Genomic DNA, 7,515 nt, shown 5'->3' with positions numbered 1-7,515 from the left:
GCAATTCATTGTCAGCGCACCAAAGGCAAAAGTTTTTCATCTCCAACATAACTACGAATACGAGTACGAGACGTTACCTTACTGGCTTTAGTATTAGTTTTTGTGGCTTTTAGCAGTGGTAATGAATTTCAAGTGTGGTTAAAATTAAGAGGAAAAAATTGTAGAATTCGAAAGGAACTTGCGGAACTTACGGAACTTACGGAACTTACGGAACTTACACTTAGAATGTAGCACAAGATATTTAAATTTTTTCCTTCAACTTTTTAATGACTGAGTAAGTAAGCATTAGTAAGTGGGTGAATAGCAGGAAAAGTATTCAAAAGTAAAATTGAGAAGTGACAGTCTGGATTAATTGAGTGAGGCCACAAGTTATTTCTTGGCATACTTCGAAATGTTTTATCAACAAAAATACCAAAAATTGTACAGACGTTAAGTGAATGTTGAAGTTTGTATTGTTAGTAAGGAACTAAAACCATATAATTCGGTTGGATGTAAGCTAAATTTTACCATGTCATATATTAATTTTTAAATTAATTGTTAAGTAATCAAAACTTATGCTACTGACATTTTTTTAATAGTTTTAAAGCATTTTAGAAAAATGACATAATTTAATATAAGCTTAAGAATGAAGTAAACAGGAAATATGCAACATATAATTAAAATCACAATTTAAACAATTTTATTTGATGAAATTAATTTCATTGTTTCATATTAATATTAAATAATGTCAGATTAAATTAATCTACAATAAATTCTTTTTGATATTTATTCAGTTCAATTACTGTGAAATGAAATGCATTACATTAGATTTAATAACAAATTTCAAAGTACATTAAATTCATAAATGCCTATTCGAATTCTATAATCCATAAACCTAATACCTAAATGTCAACACATTTTCCAATCAATTGCAAATATGTCGACAAAGATATTTGTCATCTGCGTTTGTCTTAAATATGCAACATTAAAAAAGTAAGTCAATAAAAAACATTTAGGAAACGTTTTGTCACACATTATCGAACAAATACTGAAGTTAAAAAAAAATAATCGATCAAAAACACATAAAAAACACCATAAATATGATATGTGATATTACTTCTGCGAATTTGAGTTGTCAAAGCTTTGTGAGCAAAAGTATGAGGCTATGTCTCGAAAACCACATGCGTCAACGCTGCGTGGGAAGATACATATATATGAGGTATACATATAACTTTAAGATTAAATAAGTTGAATTATTGATAGGGACAGCTTAAAGATACATAATACATTGTATGCATTTTGTTGTATGTAAGTTGATATGTAAATTATTGTTTAAGGGAATGTTATGTGGCACAAAAACTTGTTGAAATGACAGTCAATATTGATGTAATGCAGAGACACGATAGTGTATTGTACGCTGACTTGTTGCTTGTTGCATGTAAGGCTTGAGTTATTGCGGTTCATAGCTGATCCCAGACATACACAGAAAGACGGAAACTTACAATCGGAACTTTGACAATTAGGTACTATGCACTTTAGACAGACTATAAATATGACTTTGACATATTCAGCTAAAACAGTTTTACGTATAATTGCACATACCAGTTTGTTGTAAATTTAATGATAACGGAAATTTCTGAAGTTGTGTAATTTATTGATATTTTATGAGTCCCATTGCTGCATGAAATTTATGAATTTTAGTATTTATAGTAAATCCCAATAAACCCATAATTTGAAAGGCGAATTATTTAAGAGATGTATTTAACTATTATATTATTTTTTTTTAATTGTAAAATTAAAATTGTATAAATCTTCTTCTTCTTTACTTGAGCAAACGCGAGTTAGTGTCTGAACTACTTTTACTCAACAGTAATAATAATTTACTCAACACTGTAATAAGATCGCCGTTAAGTTCTGATAGTTAGTTCTGCAGATGATTTCATAGAAGTATACTTTGAAGCCTAGCATATCCTTCTGACAGAATATATATTGTATATGATGTGAAGGAGTGTAATTTTGAATTAGTGTGCACTTCCACCAAATCAAATAAAAGTAATAAAACCATTATTAAAAATTTCAAATACCTAAGAATTTTTGTGTATAAAACGGAAAAAGGGAAACAAAAAAATTATATAGCAATTTTACAAGAAAAAAAATATTTTTTTTAATAAAATAAAAACATTTCAAAAGTTTTCACTCGAAACACTTTTTAACTTTTGCGCTAAGGAAATACTATAGTGAAAATTCTGAAATGTCGTTCGAACAATACAATTGTCAATTGATGTAAAATTACTTTTTATACTTCAGTTCATAAGTTTGTAGTTGGAAAGTAGAAAGTAGATATTAAGCGAATTACTTTTAAAAACTTTTCATAACCACTACGTAAATTTATACATTTTTTATCATTTTCTTTTCCTGCCAAGCTACTAGCTTGGCAGTGTGTAGCATATTTTAGTTAAATTGATATAAAACTCTTACAAGTCATTCCTGTTTCCCAGCAATTTCCTCTTAAGTCTTAAGGATGTTACATCGAGATTTAGGTGCAGGCAATGCTCATTTGCACAATTGGGCTGAGGTGCGTATTACTATACGAGCATTTGCATCGAACATTTTTGCAAAGTTTAAATTGGCATAAAGTTTATCAAAAGCTAAAAGTTTTAGTATTTCAACGTTCGTATACTATACTTAAGCAAACACAAGTCTTAATGATTTCAAGCTTTCTATATAGTATATATAGTACTGGTAGAAGTTGATAATATTGAAATTACGGAAGCTAAATTGTGCTCGTAGTGAGCAGTGATTATTTTACAGTGTAACTTGAATAATTGTAGTCGATTTCTTGACTTTAACTAATAATGCAAAACCATTAAAATTTCTGGTTCTTTAGAATTTTTTTTGCAGATATATACACTATAAGTAGATTTAGAGCACTGTTATTGAAGTTTATTTTTTGTCAAATTTTCCATGCAAAAATAGGAAATATTTAGAACTTATTAATCAATTTTGTAGATATATACTATAAATAGACTATAAATATGGTTTACTCAGAGTAAAATTTATGAGTTAAAAGTGGATTTAATTTGTTTGAAATAAGATCTAGAAAATGTTATTTGTACTGTGCGGTATATACTTTATATTTTTTAAAATTTTTTTTGAAAATATTTGCATTTAGGTGAGTTTGTTATGTAAGAATTTTATTAGTTTAAATGCGAGAATATTTTACGAGAAACGTCCGTTTAACGTTGTTAGATATGTAAACATTCAAAAGAGTAAAATTTTCGGTTCGGTGGCATAAAATTTATTTTAGGGAATAAATGAAAAACTCCTTTGAAAACATAGTGAAAATTTTATGGGGAAATGCATAATGTTCAACTTAGCAAACGTCAAATATATGCAAAATTCTGCATGCCAAGCAAATGTTAAAACCAAGCAAATATAGCAAATGTGAGCAAATAACTTCTTGGCATAATTTAAATATTTCATTTATTTACACAAATCGCTTTAAAAACAAAGACCCACTTCGGGATAATTTAAAGTGAACTTTAATGGTTTAATGTTAAATCTTCTCGGAAATTTCAATTTTACCCAGCTCCACTCATTAGAGTTGTTTATAATAAAACAAAAAAAAGTTAATTGAAAAGATTTCATTGTATCTAAGGACACATTATCAATAATATTGTTGTTATTGTCAATGTAGATATAACAATGGACGTATAACCGAAGTTATAGAAGTGGATGCAGTTGCAATTTATTGGTTTTATCGTCTTTGTCACAATAAGCTGCGCAACTACACAGATTCAACGCAACTTGCTGTGGTTGGCAACCATTACTTTCTCGTTTGTGTGCAGTGTAGTTTGTGCTGTGATGACATTTCAATGGCCAACTCAACACAGGAGCGGCGCTAGACTACAAGCTTCAACATTTTAAAGTAGCTGCTTAAATTATATTGAAAAATTATAACAAAAATAGTGCCTCTCTTCCATAGCCAAGTAGGATGGAATATTACAATTTTTATTTTTTAAATTTGGCTGCCATAATTGATCACGTTTAAATGAAAATAGATAAAAATTACATAAAATCACATTTTAATTTTATTTTGTCAATTTATTTTTATAAATGTTATTTAATAACTAACTATTGATATTTTGAACATTTTATTTTATTTTATTTCATTTTAATTGATTTTATTTTATTTCATTTTATTTTATTTTATATTTTTTCATTTCATTTCATTTTATTTTATTTCATTTTATTTTATTTTATTTTACTTATTTTTTTTTATTTTTTTATTTTATTTTTTATTTTTTTATTTATTTTATTTTTTTTTATTTTATTTATTTTATTTATTTTATTTACTTATTTTATTTACTTATTTTATTTATGTATTTTATTAATTTATTTTATTTATTTTACATATTTTATTTATTTTATTTATTTTATTTACTTTATTTCTTTTATTTATTTTATTTATTTTATTTATTTTATTTATTTTATTTATTTTATGTACTTTATTTATTTTATTTATTTTTTTACATTATTTATTCATATTATTTATTTTAGTTTTTTTATTTATACCTGTTAAAAAATTTAAAAGTGCATTTTATTAAAATGTTTAATATAAATATTTTGTATTAAATACAAATATTTCTGTTAACTTTGAAAGTTATCTTCAGTGAAATTAAATAATAAAAAAAACATTATAAAAACAATATTGACAACAAGTGTTGGCCGTTTTCAGGAAAAAATAATATCAAATAAATCAAAAAATTTTTATATATTTCATTTTGAAACTTTTTATGTTCAAATTTTTTATACTGAAACAAACCATTATTAATTTTTTTACAAAATTTTTTTTTTTATGTTTGCCAAGTCTATGATATTCCATAATTTAACATGTGAAAGCTTAAAGCGTCTTCATTCGGCGACAGTTATTCATTTTACTTGGGGCCAGATATAATGGGTATTCAGCTTATCAGTAATTCAAAATTAGTGTGGAAATTAGGAAAAAATTTTGTATAAAGTATAATTAAAAAAGAAAAAGTGATACTGACCAATATATGGCAAACCAAACATTTTAAGGTTAAAAGAAAATTTCTTACTGAAGTAAAAGTCCGTAAACTGTTTTAATGTAATAGCACATACATAAGATCAACAACTCAATCCAGATAAGTACTTAATGCATCTAACTCATGACGTTACGTTGGGTTGAGTTGACAGCCTTGTGAACCAAAAATACTACTTAATCACAAATAAAAGCGATAAAGTAACTAATGTTATCAATGGATCTCCAATTTGCATAGTTTATTTAATATATTTAAATTAATAATTATACAAGATATAATTGCGTATTATGGATGTCAGAAGCAAACATACAATTTTACTACAATTTTTAAAAATCATATTTCAGACGGGAGAGGTTTCTCTCACATAGATCAATTGAGAACGTAAAGGAAAATTTAATTCTTTGCATTTATTGTGACAATTGAGAGCAAAACAATAAAGGATTTTATTATTTGAAGAAATAGAACAACTAGTTGTTCTAGAATTCTAGAGTAGAGTAGAATTCTTGAATGAATTGGCAACTCTTTTTTGTATTATAGATAAGTATTTGACATAAGTTATAGATCAGAAAACTAAAAAATCTGGAATAACAATTAGATTTTAAATTAATATGTAGTAAATTGTAAGTTTGCACAAAGATTAAAAAATATACCACAAGTTCAGAGAAAATATCATCAAAATTCTTATGATATTGTCCATAAATTAAAATTCTTATTTATGTAAGACACACTATTTTTAATAAATACGCTTTTGTATTGCTGTTATTTTATAACGGTGTTATTATCACTCAAATACAGTGTAAGTTTATAACGACCTATTATTTAATTTTATATTTCTTTTCTACAGGTAACTTTATGCATCAATCTTAATGAAAGCAGAGTTTCGACTTTTACCCCAAAGGTATTTCGGCATTATTGCTCTTTGGTATTACTCAAAGAATAATTTAAATAAATTGTTATATCACCCATTGCTCTTGAAACTTTTAATTCTGAAGTTATATTATTTGACGATAATACATCTTTTTTATACAGGGTATACCAGCAAATTTTACAAAAGTTATTTTATATATAATTATTTAGTACGTAACTAGTTATATGTTAGTGACATATTATATAACTATATATATGTAGATAGTCTTATTATATAGTTTTATAAATTCACAAAAATTTAATGATGTAAAGCCTTCGCTTCGTTCTCTTTACCCAAATCATTAGAGATTATATTTCAAGATATTTTGACTATAAAACCGATTTTCAATATATTGAAATAATATAATACGACGAATAATAATTTAATATGAGAAAAAATTTAATAACTAAAAATTGTAAATTTACTACAAATTAAATATAATGCTAAATTAAAGAAATTATACTAAGAAAAAATAAAAAAGATTTTTTAAAGAAAATGAGCTGCCTTGACAAAATGAAAAATAAGTTATGTATAATAAAATAAGAAACAAAATAAAGTAAAATTATTTAAATAAAACGGACTAAAAAAAATTATGGCGTAAATAATTTATTAAATAAAAACAAAAATTATAAGATATTATTTATTTAAGCGAATTAAATTATACATAATTAAATTATCTTGACAAAATTAAATGAAATGAAACCAAATATAATAATAATATATATTAAATTAAATCAATTAAAACAACATAAAATATAAATGCTTTGTCAAAAGTAATTAGTTCACACTTAACTAAATTATTTTAAATGTAATAAAATAATATTTATTTTATACAAATATAATAAAGTAGAAAATATACGAAAATACGTTTAAGTGGATTTAATAAATTATTAACCTAATTAACCTAAAATATATTACTTTTAGAAATATTATAAATGTTTTATTAAAGAAAATTAAATTATATTTAACTAAATTATTGTAAACATAAAAAAAAGTGAAAAATAATATAAAATATATGAAACGGGGCAAATATCAATTAAAATAAAATAGAATAATATATGTATTTAATTAAATTTTATTGTATTAAATTAAATTAAATCAAACAAAACAATATAAAATAAAATTAAATTGAATAGAAATAAATTAAATTAAACTAATTTTCACTAAAACTTAAAACATTTAAATCATGAATATCCGTATTTTAGTGAAGAAATTGTGGCGAAGCTAAGTTTTATCTTTAGTGTTACATACCATGTATCTTATATCTTCAGGAGGGAAAATTGAAATTTCATGCTCTTGGAAAACACATTTTTCCCTGTTTTGCTGATATTGTGGAATGATATTATCGTCACTTGTGTTAGTTTTAGCATTTTCCATAGCTTTCTATGCGTACAAACCAACAAGCAGCAAAAATACGTTTGCCGATGAAAGCGAGTTGGAATAAATACTCGTAGATACTTGTCTGTAGAGAGTGACATATATGTATATGCATAGATAGTTGCGTGTGATTGTACATAAAGTTACAACACTAGAACTTATGTTTATTTTCATTTTGTTTTTAATGCA

Source organism: Teleopsis dalmanni, chromosome 1 (genome assembly GCF_002237135.1).
Source record: "Teleopsis dalmanni isolate 2A chromosome 1, ASM223713v2, whole genome shotgun sequence".
NCBI classification, from domain to species: Eukaryota; Metazoa; Arthropoda; class Insecta; order Diptera; family Diopsidae; genus Teleopsis; species Teleopsis dalmanni.
The sequence above is the reverse complement of the archived record's forward strand: the minus strand, read 5'-3'. Positions refer to the sequence as shown.